This window comes from Marmota monax, unplaced genomic scaffold (assembly GCF_021218885.2).
Source record: "Marmota monax isolate L192 unplaced genomic scaffold, Marmota_monax_Labrador192_F-V1.1 WCK01_AAM20220418_F8-fsc01476, whole genome shotgun sequence".
Lineage (NCBI taxonomy): Eukaryota > Metazoa > Chordata > Mammalia > Rodentia > Sciuridae > Marmota > Marmota monax.
The window spans coordinates 21,964-43,860 of NW_026694082.1; the positions used below are offsets into that span (position 1 = coordinate 21,964).

General features: G+C 33.9%; 1 pseudogene; it reads left to right on the forward strand.

Moving 5' to 3' along the window:
* The first annotated feature begins 7,403 nt into the window (after positions 1–7,403).
* Positions 7,404–20,370, forward strand: LOC124106785 (fibroblast growth factor 4-like; annotated as a pseudogene).
* Positions 20,371–21,897: the final 1,527 nt, after the last annotated feature.

The following is a 21,897-nucleotide window of genomic DNA, read 5'->3' on the forward strand; positions in this document are numbered from 1 at the left end:
TATAAGCCTACAGGATAAAAACTGTAACACCTTGAAAACCCAGAGCTAGAAGGGAAGATACATGAATAACATGAGAAACCAAGGGATGAATGTGCTCCAAACAAAGATGCTCCATTATTAGGATCTATGCTCAAAACAGCAGAAGAAATGATACAGAAGTAGTGGAGGGGTATAATTTTCTTTGAATTAAAGGATGGTGTAAGACAGCAAATACAGACAGCAAAGCATTATTTTGATAAAGAAATACATAAGCAAATACAGGAAGCAAAATATTCCTTCAATAAGGAGATAGAGATTCTGGACAAAAAAAAAAGAACAGAAATACTTGAAATGAAGGAAACAAAAACAAACAAACAAACAAACAAACAAACAAACAAATTAAAAACTCAGTAGAAAGCATCTCCAACACAATAGATCATTGGAAAACAGAACCTCAGACAATGAAAACAAAATATATAATCTTGAAAAACAAAGTTGACCACAGTGAAGATTGTAAGAAACGACGAGCAGAGGTTTCAAGAATTATGGGTAACATGAAAAGACCAAATTTAACAATTATTGGGCTAGAGGAAGGCAAAGAGGTACAAACCAAAGGAATAAACAATCTACTCAATGAAATGATATCAGGAAAATCTCCAAACATGAAGAATGATTTGGAAAATCAAATACAAGAGGCTTATGGGATGCCAAATGTACAAAATCACAACAGATCCATACCAAGACACATTATAATGAAAATGCCCAACATACAGAATAGAGAATTTTAAAAACCACAAGAGAAAGGAATCAGATTACATATAGGGGAAACAAATTAGGATCTCCGCTGATTTCTCAACCCAGACCCTGAAAGCTACAAGATCCGGCAACAACATAAACCAAGCTCTATAAGAAAATGGATGCCAATTAAGAATCATATCTGGGCTGGGTATGTGGCTCAAGCGGTAGTGCGCTCGCCTGGCATGTGTGTGGCCCGGGTTCGATACTTAGCACCACATACAAAAAAAGATGTTGTGTCCGCCAAAAACTAAAAAAAGAAATATTAAAATTCTCTCTCTCTCTCTTAAAAAAAAGAATCATATCCAGCTAAATTAAACTTTAGATTTCGATTTTGATGTTATTTTTAAGACAAAATAAAAACCTTCAATGATACACAAAAGTTAAAAGAATTTACAGCTAGAAAGCCTACACTACAGAACATCCTTGGCAAAATATTCTATGAGCAGGAAATGAAAAACAATGAAAATCAGAAAAGGGAGGTATCATTCTAAAGGAAAAACCTATCAAACAGAAAACAAGTTAAATACTAAAAATAAACAAAAACAACTGGGAATACAAATGATGTCTCAATAATAACCCTGAATGTTAATTTCTAAAACTCAGCAATCAAAAGACTGGCAGATTGGATGAAAAAAAAAGACCCAACAATATGCTGCCTCCAAGAAAAGACATCCACAGACTGAAGGTGAAAGGATTGGAAAAATCATACCATACCATACACATCGACTGCAGAAACAAGCAGGGGTTTCCATCCTTATATCAAATGATGCGAATTTCAAGGGAAAGTTAATCAAAAGGGATAAAGAAGGATATTACATACTGCTCAAGGGAACCATACACCAATAAAACATAACAATTATAAATATATATATGCCCACAAACAATGGAGCATCTATATTGAGCAAACAAACTCTTCACAATTTCAAGAGTCAAATAGACCACAACACAATAATTCTGGGTGACTTTAACACACCTTTTTACCACTCATAGATCTTCTAAACAAAAGCTAAATAGAGAAACTATAGAGCTCAGTAATACAATCAATAACTTAGACTTAAATGACACATACAGAATATTTTATCCTTCAACAAGTGAATACACTTTCTTCTCAGGAACACATGGATCCTTCTCTAAAACAGGCTATATACTATACCACAGGGCAACTCTTAGCAAATATAAAACAGAGATACTACCACACATTTTATCAGATCATAAAGGAAAGAAATCAGAAATCAATGATAAAATTAGAAGCTACTCCAACTCCTGGAGACTGAACAATATGCTATTGAATGAACAATGAGTTGCAGACATCAAGACATCAAAGAGGAGATTGAAAAATTCTTGGAGGTGAATGAGAATAGTGATAGAACATGTCAAAATCTCCAGGACACTATGAAAGCAGTACTAAGAGGAAAGTTCATTTCATGGAGTTTATTCCTTAAAAGAAGACAAGGTCAACAAATAAATGACCTAACATTACATCTCAAAGCCCTAGAAAAAGAACGAATCAACACCAAAAGCAGAAGACAGGAAAAAATTAAAAATCAGAGCTGAAATCAATGAAATTGAAACAAAAGAATCAATTAAAAATTTGAGAAAATGAAAAGTCAGCTCTTTGAAAAACTAAATACATTTGATAAATCCTTATCCATGCTATTGTAGAGAAGGAGAGAAAAAAACTCCAATTACTAAAATCCATGATGAAAAAGTAAATATCACCATGAACACTACAGAAATACAGAAGATAATTAGAAATTATTTTGGAAATTTGTACTCCTGTAAAACAGAAAATGCTGAAGACATCAACAAATGTCTAGAAACCTATGATTTAGCCAAACTTGAGTCAGGATGATATATATAAGTGAAACAGATCATTTTCAAGCAATGAAATAGAAGACACCATCAACAACCTACCAACCAAAAAAAGCCCAGGACTAAATAAACACTAGACCTCCAAAGAGAACTAACACCAACAATTGTGAAATTATTCCATGAAATATAAAGAGAGAGAACACTTACAAACTCATTCTATGAGGCCAAAGTCACCCTGATTCTAAAACCAGGCAAAGACACAAAGAAAGGAAACTTCACACCAATCTCTCTCATGAACATGGATGCAAAAATTCTGAATAAAATTCTGGCATATCAAATACAAAAACATATCAAAAAGATAGTGCACCACAATCAAGTGTGGCTCATCTCAGGGATGTAAGATTTGTTCAACATTCAGAAATCAATAAAGTTAATTCATCACATCAAAAGACTTAATGACAAGAATCATAATCACCTCAATGGATGCAGAAAAAGCATTTGACAAAATATAGCACCTTTATAGGTTCAAATCATTAGAAAAACTTGGGATAACAGAAACATAGCTCAACATCATAAAGACTATCTACACTAAGCCCCAGGCCAACATCATTCTAGATGGAGAAACATTGAAGGCATTCCCTCTAAATTCTGGAACAAAACAGGGATGCCATCTTTCACCACTTCTATTCAACATAGTTCTTGAAACACTGGCCAGAGCAATTAGATAGATGAAAGAAATTAAAAGAATAACCATAGAAAAAGAAGAACTCAAACTATCACTATTTGCTGATAACATGAATCTATACCTAGAAAATCCAAAAAATTCCACCAGAAAACTACTAAAACTAATAAATGAATTCATCAAAGTAGCAGGTTACAAAATCAACACCCATAAATCAAAGGCAATCTGTACATCAGTGGCAAATCCTCTGAAAGGGAAACTAGGAAAAACTACCTCATTCACAATAAACTAAAACAAAACAAAACAAACTTGGGAATCAACTTAATGAAAGAGGTGAAAGCCCTCTACAATTAAAACTATAGAACACTAAAGAAATTAAAGACGACTTCAGAAGATGGAAAGATCAATTTTGCACTTGGATTGGCAGAACTAATATTATCAAAATGACCATAATTCCAAAATCACTATTCATATTTAATGCAATTCCAATCAAAATCTCAATAGCATTCCTCATAGAAATATAAAAGGCAATGATGTAATTATTCCCAGAAAAATAAAGAGACCCAGAATAGCTAAAACAGTCCTTAGCAGAAGAGTAAAGTAGGAGGCATCATTATACCAGACCTTAAACCATACTACAGAGCAATAGTAACCAAAACAGCATGGTATTGGCACCAAAACAGAGACTAACCACATAAATACAGTTATCTCATAGTAGACAAAGGTACCAAAAACATGCATTGGAAAAAATAGCCTCTTCTACAAATGGTGCTGGGAAAACTGGAAATTCATATGCAGCAAAATAAAATTAAGTCCCCATCTCTCACCAAGCACAAAACTCAACATCAAGTGAATCAAGGACCTAGGAATTAAACCAGAGACCCTGAACCTAAGAGAATAAAAATAAGTCCAAATCTTCATCATGTTGGATTAGGCCCCTTATCAAGACTCCTATAGCATAAGAATTAAAACCAAGAATCAATAAGTGGATGGATTCAAACTGAACAGCTTCTCTGCAAAAGAAACAATCAGTGAGGTGAAGAGATAGCCTACATCCTGAGAGTAAATTCTTACCACACACATGTCAGATACAGCACTCATCTCTAGGGTATATGAAGAACTCAATCTTAACACCCCCCCCCAAAAAAAAAAAAAAAAACCACAACAACCAAATAACCCAATTGATAAATGGAACAAGAAGCTGAACAAGCACTTCTCAGAATATAATATACAATTGAGCAACAAATATTTTTTTTAAGTTCAACATAGCAATTAGAGAAATGCAAATCAAAACTAAGATTTCATCTCAGTTCAGTCAGAATGGCAGCTATGAAGATAAAAAACAAAACAAAACAACAACAACAAAAAAACAGTGGTGCAATGTCACTAGAATCTAGAGCAAAGTGAAAGTAAAGCAAGTGAGGAGAGATAAAGGTTAATAACCTGACAAGAATCCAGTTGATTTTAATTTTTCCTAAAAAAATTTATACTTTTCTTGAGGGCAAAATATAAACTAATAACAGAGTCATGACAGGGTATTTAAATGCTTTACTGTTACTAGGTCAGTCTGGGCTTTTGGCCATAAATCATAGAAAATGGGTGATGCTGTTGTTTTCCACAGAAGAATTTCAGCATGCAGGGTGAGAGTTTCATAGTGGGGCAAAAGTGAAAAAAGAGGGAGTTTCAAACTTACGATCTTTTATATGTTGATTTTCAGACTTGGAAAAAATACATAGATCTTTAATTGTAATTGATTTCTTCTCAGAAGTTATGACCAAATTTTTTTTAAGAATTTGGTTCATTATAGGTGTGCACTTGATGAGAAATGTGTGAATATATGTCAACTCTTGTATAAGTGTCATCATGTAGAGTGTTCTTTGTATAAAAGTTGTTCACTTATTAATTCCCCAAACAGGGTCAGAAATAGATTACTGATCATAGTATGTATGTTGTAGTGATAATAATAATGTTATACCCAATTCCTTTACACATGAATTAGATGTGAAAACAAATGATTTTTATTGACAGAATATCCATTCTTGTTTTTCTCCTTTTTGTCTTTTTTTTTTTTAAAGTGAAATTATTTTAAACAAAATGCTTACTGGTGCATTTAATTATACATAATAGTGGAATTAAATATTAAATATTCACAGATTCACTTAAAAATAATTTGATCTTTATCTCCAGTACATTTTTCCTCTCTTCCTCTCCCTTTACCTTTGAAGGCATTCTACAGTGATTAAGAAGACATATTTTTGTATCTTGATAGAAAAGTGTTTTTTACACTCTCTTATTAAGGCTAGCATGATATGGCCAATTAATGTTCCATAAGAAGATCTAGGAACTATTAAATTTAGTTTTAAGTAAACGTGTTTATTAATAAGTAAAAAAATAAACATCACTTTCTCCCAGAAATTATTAGACAATAATTGATCTCCCTTTGCATTGTTTCTACATTTACACACTATTTATCACTGTTTTGTAAAATAGTCAATTATCTCATTTTTCTGATAAGGACTAATAAGAACAATTTATACTTTGTAGCCTGCATAACAACTAAGTTTTATTGTCTTTTTGTACATGGTCATTCAATTTCATGACTCTCAAGCACTTCAAATCTGATTCTTTCATTGTTTTCTGAAATATATTTATGTAAGATAAGAAATATATATATATATGACACACATATGTTATTAAATTACATTCTTATTTTTGTATTAAAACCTAATTCTTCCTGTCAAACCTATTTGAATGCAGCATTTTCTTTATAAAATTTAGATTTGTTCTGTGATTTTTTTAGGTCAACAATCCAAATAAGTGATTAAGGTTGAGGCCATATTTAAAATAGACATGCATGTCTTCACTGTGTTTTATGAAGACCATCAAAATGCCATGGAAGCAGGGTGTGCTATTGAACACCTGTAATCCCAGTGGCTGAAGAGGCTGATAAGGAGGATCTTGAGTTCATGCCAGCCTTAGCAACTGTGAGGCTCTAAGTAACTCAGTGAGACCCTTTCTCTAAATAAATACAAAATAGTTCTGGGAATATGGCTTAGAGGTCAAGTGCCCCTGAATTCAATCCCTGGTACCAAAACAAACAAACACACAACAACAAAAACATCATGGAAACTCTAAATGAAGAAGCCATTAAATGGGTATTATAACAATAATAACACACAATGAAAGCAAGAGGCTATCTTTTATTTATTTTTTTTATTTTCAAACAGATATTTCATTATTGTAATATTTATCCTGATTAAAAATGATTAAATATTATGGAAGTATCTTGAAATGGGTTCAATATAATTGAACATTGTTTTACTTGTCAGCTCTTAAAAAATATAGCCCATCATGGTTGATATAAGATTTGACATCCCCACATGAAATCTTAGAATGAAGACAATCACATAGATATACTGAAGGGCTTCTGTTACAAAATGCAACCCTAACCCTAACCCTAACACTTACCCCAAACCAACCCAGAAAGTTGGGAAAGCACTCAATGTAGAATAGTGGAATGAATCTAATTTTTTTTCTCTGTATGCATATGAACATAGAACACTGAATTTCATCTTCATGTATATCAATAGTCCACTAAAAATGCAAATAGCTATAGGATAGATCAGAAGAAGAAAGAGAGAAAAAGAAAGAGAACACACAGGAAGCAGGGATGATAAAGTGGAAGTACTGGTCACTGAATTAGAGCACTTTATAGTTTATGCTTGTTAAATTATGTCAAAATTAACCTCAATATTATGTGTATCTAAATACACTATTAAAATTTTCATCAAAAAAAGAATAAGAGTTAGTGAAGGTATTGTGGTGCAGTTGTAGAGTACTTGCCTACACCTGTGAGGCATTGGATTCAATCCTAGCACCACATAAAATAAATAAACAAAATAAAAGTATTGTGTTTATTTACAACTAAATAAAATATCTTTAAAAAGAGCAGGTGGAAATTCTAAGTAGACACTGAGATTACAGTAAGGTTACACACAATATAAAGAGTAAGAGCAGAGGTAATGCATGCAATTATATGTTTGTACTTACACAAAAGAACTGTACATATTTCTAGGAAGTCTTCAAACTTGTAAGTAAAGCAATGTAGGTGGATGAGAGACAGCAATCAGAGATGTATGATTTTGCAAGTAACAATGCTGCCTCCTTGAAAGACTCTCCTTGGAAGATTCTTGAGGAAGCCATTAGAAATATTGGTATTTTAAAGGTAAGTTTATTTGAATACCAAAGCCATTTTAATATGTTGAAGTATATTAAATCATCATGGTTTTCTTAAAAATATGCAACCAGAAAATTTTAGTAAAGCTGGAAACTTCATATTTAGAGAAACAGTTCAAGGACTTAAAGATGTTTTTAAGCATTTACTACTGCCATATGTACATTCTACCCCTTACCTAGATAAATTAAGCATTTGGCACTGAGCCAATTCAGAGCAACAATCACTGGTGCAGAACAAGATAGCTGGGTTGGTGATCAAGATAGATTAAAGCTGCTGCCAAGAAAGTAGGCTCAGGAATTTGTTACCAGGAGTTTAAGGGACTCCTGCCTATTTATTCTGTAATTCACAAGCCCCAAAACTGACTATGAGAATATTTTAACCACTTTTCAATTTATATTTCCCTTCATCCTGTGATTATCTTTCCCTTTTTCACCAGTATGACAATGTTGAGAGGAAAAAACTATATAGAATACTTTGTCTCTAGGTATCATCTAAGGATAATATCAAAGATCAAAATAAAAAGCAGTAAATCTATCAGTTGTCAGAATTTGCACAGAGTGTAGTTATAGCCATACTGGAAACTAAGGGTTTATGTTATAATCATTTAAAAATTATTAAACTTGTTCATGTTTCCATGTAATGGAATACTTAGAAAAATTTTGGTCAAAATATAACCATCTGAATTAGAAAACTTCAAAAATACCTAACTGAAAGTCTAGTAGACCAGATTTCACACAGGAGAAAACTAAGGAAAAAAGGTTGATAGTTTGCTTAAAAATGTAAAATGCAAAGTGGGGTGAGAGATAAACTTCCTAGACAAATATTTCAAAAATACACCCATTTCCTAACATTGCTTCAACAAATTATATGGTCTAGTTAGCTTTTGTATGCTACTGATCTCAGGAACCTCTCTCAAAGTTATGCACTAGAGACAAATTAATGAGATTAGATTGCTTTCTTTTATTCTAGGTTTTGAGATACTTATAAAATTTGGATTCTTCTATAAAAATGTGCCTATATTCTTTCAGTTGTATTTCTTAGAATTTTCATTCAGATTCCAGATTGCTAATTCTGATGTGCATCTGACTTCTTATTGAAGCAAAATTAGTCTTTCTTAACTGCTCTGTAATTTCTGCAGCTGATGCTTGTGTCTATAGAAAATAAAAAGAATATATTTTAAAAACAATTAGAATCCAAATAATTATTATGTATTTATTTCATTTAGTTCTGAGTCAAAAACTCAGACAGGAATTTTAAATGTGAAGAAAAAAGATGCTAGACTTTAAACTTCTGTCATCAGTATCAATTACACTAAATCTGAACTAATAATAATTGAGTTCTTCCTATCCTCCTTTTCCTCTTTAACCCCTGCCCTCCTCCTCCTCCCCATCCTCCCTCCCCCTCTTGTCTCCTCCACCTCCCTTCTATTGTGAATGGAACCCAAGGCCTGGCACAGGCTAGGCTAGGTATGTACCATTGAAGTGTGCTCTCAGTCATGAATCATTCTCATGTAAGTACTCAGATCATCTGACAATTTAAAAAATAATAGAATTATTTCGAAATATAAAAGTTGAAAAATGTAATCTAACAATTTTAAAGTATGTTATATTTCTATATCACATTTTTTTTCTTTTCTCCTCATAGTCTTATTTATGCCCACTATTATCCAATATCACATGATTATTTTAAGAAAATCATTACTCAGTTAAAATTAGCTATAAGAATAATGTAAACTGAGGTATTTGAAGGGGACATCAAATGTATTCTTCCTTTTAGAAATCTACAAAACATCTTTCCTCAAGAGGTATAGAGTACACATATAATGTATATATCCAAAATACAATTTACAGTGAAATGAATTAAAGCACATTACAGATAAATAAGATAGCCTGTAAAACCGGAAGTACTCATTTTGGCTTCTCCTCTAAATTCCATCTTGCTTGTTTTAAAAATCACATATGCATGGTACTCTGACATCATTCTACTATTCTGCTCCCTGTGTGCCTTGGGAAGTTTCCTACATTTTCTTCCAACTTGTTTTGATTTCTGTCTATCTTTTTCAAACATATCTTGTATATTTAAAATAAATTCAAAATCACAAATATATGAATTTTTTTTTTCTACATGAGGTGGGGTCTGTGGCCTGTAGGTGTCCTAGTTGTTTTTTTTTTTTTTTTCTCTTCCTGAGTTTCCTTATTCTTTTTGGGAGATCATGGTATTGTATATTGAATCCAGATTACCTTTACCACTTAGGTACACTCCTGGTACTTTTTGATTTTTATTTTTTTACCTTGAGACTTTTGATGAGCGTGATATTGAATTTGTGCCCCAGTCTCCTGAGTTTCTGGTGCTATAGGTTTGTGTCACACTGCCTGCATACTCTTGAATGTTCTAAATTGATGGGAAGCAAAATTTCAAATCTAGAACATTGTCTTCCAGACTAAATATTGTGTGTGTGTGTGTGTGTGTGTGTGTGTGTGTGTGTGTGTGGATGTGTATGCATATGCCCACATTCCCAATGACAACTTCACATTTTCCTGGTATTATCAATTATTTTTTACATATTAAATACAAAATGAGCCCAGTATTTTTAATTGTTTTACTAAAAGCTGCATGAAATGTTTTAAAGGATTGTTTTCCTTGTGGGGTGCAATGACAAATGCATATAATTGCACAGATTACATTTTCAAGGTCAACATGAGAAAGTTAGACAATGGGAAAGTTAGAAAGACTTTTCTCGAATTTTAAAACAAGGACTGGATATGTATCTCAGACTTACCATGCTTCTCTTTCAAATTCCCAGTATCCTAGAAAAACTCAACATCAAATGTTTGATTTTTTGTTTGTTTATGAACATTTTACATGATAGAAAATTGGAGAAGAATTACTTAACCTTTGAAAAAAATGTGTCTTTTCTTTTTGTTTGTTTGTTTGTTTTTTTGTCTCTCCAAAAGCAGTCACATTGTCAAAGTGTCTTTGTGCGGAGAATCCCTCTTGTGAAATTTATGTCAGAGTGTTCTCATTCCCCACTCTGGTATTTTCCTGGTACTGTGTTTCAGAACTTTCTGATATGAGGATCCCACGGCTGGAATATTTTATGTCTTTTGAGAGTTTTGTTCATGTCAATATTTGGATCTTTTCTTGTTAAAGATCAGTCTAAATATAATAGGTATATTTTCTCAGAAAAGTAGCTGAAAGAAAATTTCAAATTCCACTGCTTTAAAAAATGTCTCCACTAAATTACTATTCTAGTATATTGTGAAAGTGTTACCTTCTTCCACATACATATAATTGTTTAACTTTTATATAGTAGCCATTCTAACAGCTGTGCTTTGGCTGCAGAAGATCTTACACTTGGCTGGTGCACTAAAAATTTGTGGCTCTTAAAAATAAAAGTGTGATTTATATGCATATGAGTTTATCTATGGTGATTTCTAATTTTATAACATATATCAGTGTCAGGTAAAGATAGCTGATACTTTTGCTCTTATATATCAGAAAGTCCTTGACAAATTTTATATACATTTAACCTTTTAAGAGAATTTATTTTTTTTTTGATTCTTTCTTTAACAAAAAGCAAAGTATGGTAAAATTTTGATGTGGTATTATAGGTTAACCTGGGGAAAATGGTCTTCTTTATAATGACAGTTTTATTATCTATAAATAGGGTGTACAATTGAGTCTTTTGTGTGCTTTTTGTATTTTGATTTTCTCAAACTCTGCACATTTCCTTTTATAATATGCTTACATATAAAATGCAACATTCATGTGACATCTACAAAAATGTACCTGGTGTTTCATATTTTTTGTTAAACTAGATGAAATATGATAAAAAGTATCTGGCTTCTATAAGCATTATTTTCCCCAATATATTATATATTTCTTCCTAAATGTACATTCACATTAAACATGCCCTGGGTTTTAAATCTGAAGGAATATAACTGTATCCTCATATGTGCAAGTTTTATAAATTTAGTTTCTGTATGCGGTAGGAGTGTATCATGTATGTTTAATAACAAAAATTTTCTAAAAGTTGATACTAAGAGTTTAAACTCTATATTCTTTTTTGAGAATGCATTTATTCCATATGTTAATCAATAATATTTGTGTAAATGGTGTGATTTTATTTTTTGTTATTTTTTGTGATATCGGGGATTAAATCCAGGGTGTCCTATTAATGAGCTATATACTGAGCTATTTTTAAAATTTTGTTATGAGATGGGGTTTTACTCAGTTGTGTGGTTTTACTTTAGAATTGTGATGCTCTTGCTATTGCTTTCAGAGTACAGAATATTTCAGGTGTGCACAAAATATAAATTGTATGTCCCTCTTATTTATGTTAACTTATGAATTCTTTGTGTTTTATTTTCTATTAAAGAATATTTATTATTAATTCTTATATTCAATATTTAGTATGTGAAAATAAGCTGTTATGTGGTATTAGTGAAGGGCACAATAGCATTATATTATCACACAGATGTCTCAATATCCTAACATCTTTTTTTGGAATGAATGCCATTTTTCTTCTTCCATACACTATAACATCTATGAGGTACCACTGCCTAAATAGAAAGAAAGGGTTTTTTCGGGAGTTCTCCACTTATTTATTTTATTATGAAGTCTACACTTAAAAAATGCTCACATCCCCAGCACTTTATTGTATTTTATTTAGAGAAGGGATCTTGCTGAGTTTCTAAGTGCCTCACTGAGTTTCTGAGACAGGCTTTGAAATCATGATCCTCCTGCCTCAGATTTCTGAGTCATTGAAATTAAAAGTTTTCACCACTGCTGTGGCTTATTTGCTTTTTAATTTTTTTTTAGCTGTTGACACAGCTTTGTTATATTTATTTTTATGTGGTGCTGTGAATTGAACCCATTACCCCACACATGCCTGGCAAGTGTGCTTCTACTGAGCCCCAGGCTCAGCCCTGCTTATTTGCGTTTTAAAAGCACCAACATTGACATTCTTCTCTGGTATGTTAATTTTCAATAGCTTCTAATTTTGCTCTATTGTTTAGATTTTCTTTCCTCTTATTTTTTTAAAATGTACTTTTCCAAATATTTAGATAAATAATTTACTAACAAATTCCTAGTCATTTTATGGCTTACTAATTTATGTTTTTTTAAACTTGACTTTAGAGGCATCCCATTTTTGACAGCCTTATGGAGGTTCAATTGGCACATATTTGTCTGTATATATCTTATGTGTATATTTTTATCTTATTGTATATGTACAAACCCATGAAACCAGCATCAAAATCAACAAAATTATCATGTCCATTACTATGTCTCCTAGAGTTACTTTAAATCCCTCATTTTACTCTCCTTTACAATATTTTACATAATAAATCTGATATTCTTGAACACAGTAAGAACAGGCAAACATAAAAATGATAGAGATCCTGGAATTATCACAAATTAAACAAACCATGTATTATTCTCTACATCAAGAAATTGAACATTAATGATGTCCTGAAAATCACTTCATTCTCTCTTCCTCTTAAAACCCCTTCATAATCCCCAATGGTGATTACTCTTTTTGTTTTCTATATAGGGCTATTCATTTCTTTCAAAAAAAGCAAATAATAAAAAAGAAGGGTTACTCCATTTTTACTCAATATAAAAAGGGGGTAATCTGTTTGGTTCTTTTAAACCCTGACCTCACCTCAGCCCACTGTTCTCTGATAGAAGAGGATTGAGATAAATCCTGATATGTAGAAGGAGGGGGCTAAGGCAGGACATAATGCTGGGGCCTGCTAAGAGAGGATACAAGAGAATAAGTGGTATGATGCAGAAAAAGAGCAAGGAAGAGGAGAAGGGAAATTGGAAACCAGGGTAAAGCTCAAATGGAACAGGTCAGCTTGTGTAACAATGGTAGAACAAGCAGGTCAGCATTTAGATAGGTGAAAATAAAAAGCCTGAATTTTAAAAAGTGTCATCTCTGGAGCAGCTCTCCAAGCTACAAGCAGGTAAAATGTTCACACACTATTTTTTTCACTCTCATTACCCAAGAGGAAGCCATTCCCAAACCCACTGGAAGGGTTCTACTACTGTCACCACAGTTTCTGATTTATGCCAAGTGGGCTTCACTTTATCTTCTTTCTCATCTTCTGTACCCTATTTATTCCCTTCTACATCCTCATCAGACAACTTTTTTCTCCTCATTCTCCTTCTCATTCTTTATTTTGGTCTTTCCTGCTTGCATTATTCTTCATTTTCTTATCCTTCAGGTCCCTGGCATTAAAAGAGCACTACCTGTTGACCTTCTCTGACATTGTGCTAAAGTGGTGTTTAGACTTGTATGAAAACTGGGTCTCAGTTTGAAGAATCCTGGACAGAAGAGTGTGGTGGAAGCTGGCAGATTAGTTCCCGGTGGTAAAGGCAACAGTGATGGGGGTCAGTTAGAGCATTTCCATAGAATGCTTTTTCCACTTCAGTTCTGTGTGGGATTAGAATTAATGGTCCATAGTATATGCCTTAGTAGATAGTTTACCACCCCATTATCCAAAGTGTCATTAACTTTTACCTTGCCAGAGCAGGCTAGACAATTCCAATCACTTAACATGTCTGTTACAATTAGTCTATTCTGTCTGTTTTCTTCTTCTTTTTTTTCTTTCTGGTAAGTGTACAATAGTCTCTGTTGGCTTAAATTTTAGCTCCTCAAATAGTGTTGCTTTGTACTCGTGTTCATATATTTATGTGTCAATTGAATATTTCCTCCTATGTGATTTTTAAAAATTTATCATTTCGGCAGTACTCTGTTGATATGTATTTTACCCCAAAGAAGTAATTGAGAGTGGGTTTCTCAATATTTTGTGCTATTAAAAATGTGACAATTATACCCCCAATTAAGGAAAACCCTTTTTAACTGTATGGTCAAGGTCTTCTGACACATAGGTTACTGATCACAGTATGTCTTTAATGTTTGTATGAGATATTCAAGGAGTATACATTGTTTCTCATATGTATATAGCCTTACCACTTTATATGTGCCAGACTAGCCAATGGCAGGTCCTGTCATGATGCTATTTTAACTTTTCAAAGGCATCTTGAAATTCTGATGCAGAGTCAACACATGATTTGAACTTTGTAAGGCCTTGCATAGATTACCTATTAGTCTAAAATTAGGTACCCAAATATGGAAGCATCTTACTGTTTTATTTAGCTTTTATATGGCTGTGACTAAAATTAAGTACAAGAAAAATTTTAGAGGAGGAAGAGTTTATTTTGGGGCTCAAAGTGTCAGAGGTCTCAGTGCAGACATGGCTAACTTCATTCCTCAGGGTCTGGAATGAGAAAAAACACAATGGCAGGAGAGTGTGGTGGAAAAAAGAAGCTGAAAAGATGTTGCCAAGAAACAGACAGTGCTTGGCTCATTCGAGAGAAAATATAAACCCCAAAGACCTGACACCATGGACACTTCTCCTTTTGCTATTCCGTATTTGCCTCTAGTTACCACTCAATCCTTATCAGAAGATTAATTTACTGAATAGGTAAAACTCTCATGAACTTATCATTTCACATCTAAACCTTCTTGCCTTGTCTCTTACATAAGCTTCTGGGGGAAAACTAATATCTAAATCATAACACTTATATTTCCAAGAAGCCACGTACCGATCTCTGTTTCCTGACTTTTATAAGGCTTGAGATAGCCTGCTTAAAATATGACATTATAATTAAGGTTCATTGGCCAATCTGAAATCCCAGATAGGTGACTTGGTTAGAAAACTAAGTCATTTTATGGACATCTCATGCCTGCATGACATGAGGTGGTTTAATGCAGCAATACATTATTTGAATATCTTTATTCCTAGTTGGGGTTGGGTATAAACAGATCATTTGAATATTGTGAAAAAATTTCTTTACAGCTAACAATTTAGATATACTTGTATTAAAATAATTATAATTTTTTTTTCAAATCCCTGATGTAATACAACTCAGGAAAAAATATATGGCTACTTTTGTATTAAAGTCCTCCCAGTCAAAAGCAGTAATTATGAATTCTTTATCAAAGGAATACAAAGGAACACATCTCTTGAATTTTGTACTTTCAAATAGCCATCACTACATGGCATTGCCATTAACAAGTTTTATGGATTAAGTACCATGAAATAAATATCTGAAACAATGTTATATTTAGATCTCAGATCCTGCCCAAATTAGTATCCATCATTTTTTTATTATTAATATCATTTATTTTTTAAAAAGAAAAAAATTGATATTGTTTTCTGTTATAAATTGTAAACATTACATAATAGCATAAATGACATTTGGATGATTCCTTGAGACAATATTCTAAAAAATGGATGCATATGTTTTCTAAAACATTCAGCAAACATATTTGTAGCTCAACTCAAATACAAAACATTTATTTCCACAGAGATGATCAAATTAACTACATCTACAGAGGAAATATTTTTTGTTTGCAACTAAAATACATGTTCTGGTTGTCAAATCATTTCTCAATAAAGGTACTTGATTTGGTGAATATACGCCCACATAGACATAGACTCAAATAAATTTAAAATAATGTATAGACTTATTAGGAAATAAAAATAATAACTTCCAATTACTTGCTTACTTCACAAAAAAATAACTGAGACAAAGCTTTATATTGATAACCTATCATCATCATTATTATTAAAATGAGAAGCAGATAGAAAATCTGAAGATTAGAGAAGTCAAACAATTTTTTTCTCAATTTTACTAATAAGACTATATATTATGTCTGTTTCATCTAGTCACAGGCAACAACAACCAATGGTTTTAAAAGTGTTACAAAAATATATATATATATATATATATATATATATATATATATATATATATATATATATATATAATAAAACACTTAATATAGGTAGCCCAGGACCAGGAAAGCAGCTGTGGCATGGCTATGGAGAATCCTGCCTTGCCCTCCTTCTGCTCCACTTCACCTGGCCTGTCCACATGCTCACTGCTATATCATTATGGAGGGTTATCACACCAAAAACATCTCACCTTAATTTAATACAAGTCGACCAGAAAATGAAGGAGGAAAACACATGCCACAAATCTTCAGGTGGAATGCAAACCAAGAAACTGAAGGATGTGTCTGTCATAACTTTCTTAGATGAGGGTCAGCAAACATGTTTCACAAAGAACCAAAGAGCAAACAGCTAGAATTTGCAGACTCTATGGTTTCTTCCACTTACCCAACTCTAACCATAGAGCTGAAAAAGAAGGAAAGCCAAGGTGTAAAGAATCAGTAAATGCAGTCCAAAAATAAACTTTAACTGGAGATAACAAAACAGGAAGAGGGTGGTGGCACTGGTAAATTTGCCTATTGGGTAGTAGTTTGAGTAGAGAATGTGTAGTGATATCAGAGGTATTAGAACTGTAGGAGTAATTTTGATTTGCACCTGGGGTGGGTTGATTACAGTTCTGTTCTGGAAAAGAAAATTGCAGTCTTATAGAAAAGCAGAGGGAAAAGATATGGATAAGCAGTGAGATATATGTGCCTTGAAACTGATGCAGAGGCAAGATACAAATTGAAGCCTGTGAGACTCTAGCCTGTGCTTTCAGTCATGGCTTTATTGCCTCTAGAAAGTTCACCTCATAATCCACGCATTTGGAACCAAGAAACCTGTTGACCTCTCATGTACTAAGACATGATGAGATTCCACAGAAGAAAACAAAGTTATGGAAGGCTAAGAGACTTTCTACAAATCACAGTTGTTGAAATGAAAGAAGAACTATATTTCTTGGTTTTCCTGCACCACTACTATAACTGCTTCAAATAATAACTGAAGAAAAGTTGGCATCTTCAAAGCACTCATAGAATGTGTTTATTGTATCAATTATTCTTCACATTACCCTTATGGTAGAGACACAACTGACTTCTCTGATCTCATGCTACATTTAAGAATCGATGCCAAAAACAATACTGATTTGCCAAAGATTATACTACCCAGAGGAAATAGAGCTAAGGCATGAACCCTGGTGTGGTATCTGAGCCCAGGCTCTGCACCACCAGACTGTACTGACCACAGCTTCCTTTTCACTTCACTGCTCTTTGGGCAATGAGACAGCATATCACATTTCTAAGAAATACTCAGAAGCCTCTACATTTTGAAAGAGTACTAATATGCTGAACATGGTATGTACAGCATCAAACAAAAATTAAGCAGTAGCTGTGCTATCACCACAATGTGTATCCATGGTCTCAAAGCTCTTAATACACTGCCTGTCCAGGAACAGCTATAAAGAATTTCTAAAGGAGTTTCCTTATGGAAACCATCCAGACTTTGGTAATGAAACATTTTCCTTATTTTTTGTAGTTGTAGATGGACAGAATGCCTTTATTTTATTGCTTATTCATGTATTTGGTGCTAAGGATCAAACCCAGTGCCCCACACATATTAGGCAAGCTATTTTGCCACTAAGCCACTGACCAAACCTAGAAATAAAACCTTGCATAATACTGATAGCAGGTTTGATATTTCTCTTCCCATTCCCTGTATCTAAGCTCTTGAGATAATGACAGATTCACATGATTTTTTAAAGAAATAATAATTCACAAATGATGCATCCCCTTTACCAAATTTCCTGAAATGCGAACAGCCTGAAAAATAATAACCAGACACCTGACCAGAATGCTGCTGTGAAACAGTCAAGGCAGAGTATTTCCATGGCCATAAGGGTCCATTGGGCTCTTCTTCTCTAATCCACTCACCTTTGGCCCTCCCCTACCTCACTAACCCCCAACAGCCTGTCATCTTCTAATTTTAATAGTGTTATATAAGTGGAATTTATAGTAAATTCTACTGTAGGGATAATGGTACATTACTGAGAATAATACTTGGAAATAAATTCAGTTTTATTCACAAAATATTTCAGCCTTGCTTAGCATTGAACTTTCTATAGTTCCTTGGAAATATAGAAACTTTGACAGTAGTAAATAAAAGACAAATACAATAGGGCAAGTTATATAACCCCAGAAGCAGTGAACAAGAAGTGTGGCCAACCACCTTGACATTCCCAGGGACTAAAAAAATATTAACCACTGAAACAGGGACAATGTAGGGCAAACTAAATTGATCTGGTTACCCTACACTCACATGTGCAACTTCTAGACATATGGTCTAAATGGTCTCTCTCTCTTCAACATATCCTTTGTGGTAATATAAGAATGCTCAATATCAGCAGAAACTTCTAAGGGAACAGCTTCAAAGAAAGTAGAGCAACAAACCGTGAGACCAAAGACATATATCATGAACCTAAATCCTACTTCCATAAATGTTTTTAGTTAAAAATGTTAAGAGGATGATAGGTATGTATGAAACAAGATTCTGCTTTTATTCTCCAACTGAAACTACCACACTTGGAAAAAAATGTATGTTCACTTCTCTGATGTGAGATATTTTATTTTAATTACAAATCTTTCTCTAGCTGGGGATATAGCTCAGTTGGTAGAGTGCTTGCCTTGCATGCAAAAGGCCTTGTGTTCAATCCCCAGCACAAAAAAAAAAAAAAAAAAAAAAAAAAAAATCTTAGTCTAAAAATTAATATCATGATTTTACTTGAAACATGGACAAGAATCAAAGCTTTTTACCCTGTAATAGGTTAAATATATGTAAATGAAATAATCTGATTATTTAATCATCAAATTGATATTATCAAGTCTAATTATCAAAGTTCAGAATGAAATAAAATGGATATACTGGCTGTCTGATACACATATGCACATCTGTGCAAACACACACACACTTGAAGATACATTACATAGTTTTACCATGTAAAATGAGATGCATTTGGAGGATGCAGAGGGCAAAATATCTGTCATTGTTACTGTGCACCTCCTTCTCTGACCTAGACTGTGAGGGCGGGACCCTCCCTTCAGCAGGCATTTTCAGCAACATTTTTTTCCTCAGAATAACAAGAAATAAGGTCTGGATCACCAGCACCTTCTCTGTCTGCTAAAACAGGGTCTTGAATGATGAACAGCACCTTTGAAGGGTTGTCCACAGAATGGGTTTTACTTTCAAGGTTAATGTGTAAGGTGAGAAAAGGAAGCAAAGATGTGCTTTTCACTTCCAGTTTCATACCAAGAATCAAGCCAAGAATTTTCTGTAACCAAGAACAATGTCGTTTGAAAAGCACTGTGAGAAATTTGGATAGTAACTTTAAAACCTGCATAGCTAGAGTGCAGGGAGGCATGCACCGCCTGGTAGAGTCCCAGCTGCAGCCACACGTCCCTCTACAGCCCGGGTAGCTTAGCGTTCATGCCAGGGTACCCTGTCGCTCACTGCCTGCTCCTCTCTCTGCCGCTCCTCTGGGCCCAGACCATGCGCTCCTTTGGGCGCCTCTGGAATAGCTCGCTCCCTGCTTCCCAGGGGCACGGACTGTTTGACAGATACAAAGGCCCTTGAGCCAGGATGGCGGGCCGGGAAGGCCGGCGAGGCTCTGCTTCTGGCACTCCTGCTGACCCTGATGGCGCCCCAGGCAGGCCGAGGGGGCGCTGCAGGAACCACCTCACTGCAGCATGCTGGAGGCGGAGCTGGAGCACCGCTGGGATAGTCTGCTGGCGCCCTTGCTGGTAGCCTCACAGCACATAGAGGCTGCCATCCAGAGTGGCACCTGCGATTACCTGCTAGGCATCAAGCGGCTACACCGGCTGTACTACAACGTGGGCATTGGCTTCCACATACAGGTGCTCCCAGACGGTCCCATAGGTGGCTTGCATGCGAACACCAGCGACAATCTGCTGGAGCTCTCCCCAGTGGAGCAGGGCATTATGAGCATCTTCAGAGTGGCCAGCAGATTCTTCCTCAATGAGAAGGATCAATATTTCATCACTATACTCAGAATAGCACATATTTAAAACTCATGAATTCTTTATTTCTGGAATTTTCCATGCAACAACTTAGACCTGCAGCTGACCTAGTAACTAAAATTATGGAAAGGAAACTGAATAAGAGGGACCTTCTGTAATAAGAAAAAAAAGAAAAAGAAAAAGAAAGAAAGAAAGAAAAGTTATGATGGTCTTTCTATGACCCAGGTATTACTTAAGGCCCAAAGATTTACACATTTCTACACATTTTTCAACAGGTATCCTACAGCAATCCTAACACAGGCATTATTATTATGCCATCTTTACAGAAAAGGAAAGAAAAATCCTGAGATGTTGAGTAGTGTGCCCAGGCTACGTGGCTGTGCCATGGCAGAGCCAGAATTTGAGCCCAGGCAGTCAGTCAGATTTCTAAGTTCACATTCTTACCTAACATTTTCCATTGCCTCTTTTCAATTTGTAACTATTATATATTCCTAAAGACGTTAATAGTAACAACACAAAATTGTATTAAATAAAGGATGTTTTCAATGAAGAATTCAGATTTTTTTAAAATTTTAATTACTAAATGCTTTTCAAAATTACCTGGCTGCCAATATTCTTTATTTCATTACAAAATCAAATAAATTACTAATTTGTACCCATGGCATTTACAATTTTTCAAATTCATAAACATTCTGGTAGCTGAAGGCCAAGCACTAAATAACTAGATAGCCCACTCACAACCAAGGATCAGAGATCAGCCAAAGGCAGGTTGCCAATATCTTTTTTCGCTTCAAATTGAATTGACACAAGTACATTTCAAATTCATTTCTACAGACAAAATTCTTAAATTTAGCTATAATTTCACTAAGTAACTTCAGTCCAAATATGGCAGCTTCTCTCCAGACTGAAATTAAGAAAAAAAATGTTAATAAATGTATCAGGAGTGAATTACTTTTCCAAAGTTCTTGGAATGATGTAGATTTCAAAATTTGCCAAATTCTAAAAAGCACTGGTAAATGATAATTTAGAGTACTAAATTGGGCAATAATGGTATGTCAATGATTTTTATAGAATCAAAAAACCAAAACCAACACTGTGACTCCAAGATAAGAGCATGCCTGATGCAATGGGAGTCCCTGAGCTGGACCTATTGCCTCACATGTTTTAAAGGTTTGTAAAAAAACTTTAAATTTTATTAACATGCCAAAATTAACCTAGATACCTTTGCTTACTTTCAATACATACAACTCTATAAACATTCACTAAGCAATATATATTTCAAATTTCAAATGTCCAAAATAAACTGCATACACAACCATCAATGCACACACACACGCACACACGCAAACTTGCATCTCAAAATAATTAAATAAACAAACAAACAAACAAATAAATAAATATAAAAAGGGTCTCATCATTTCAGAAAAAGATCTATCCTATCGGTTGATCAGGCCAGAAATCCTAAGTGTTATCCATGGCTGCTTGCCAATACCATATCAAAAAATATTATTGATTATAGTTTTGAATTACAGAAATAACTGACACTGCTACACAAACTGAGGTTACTCTAAATAA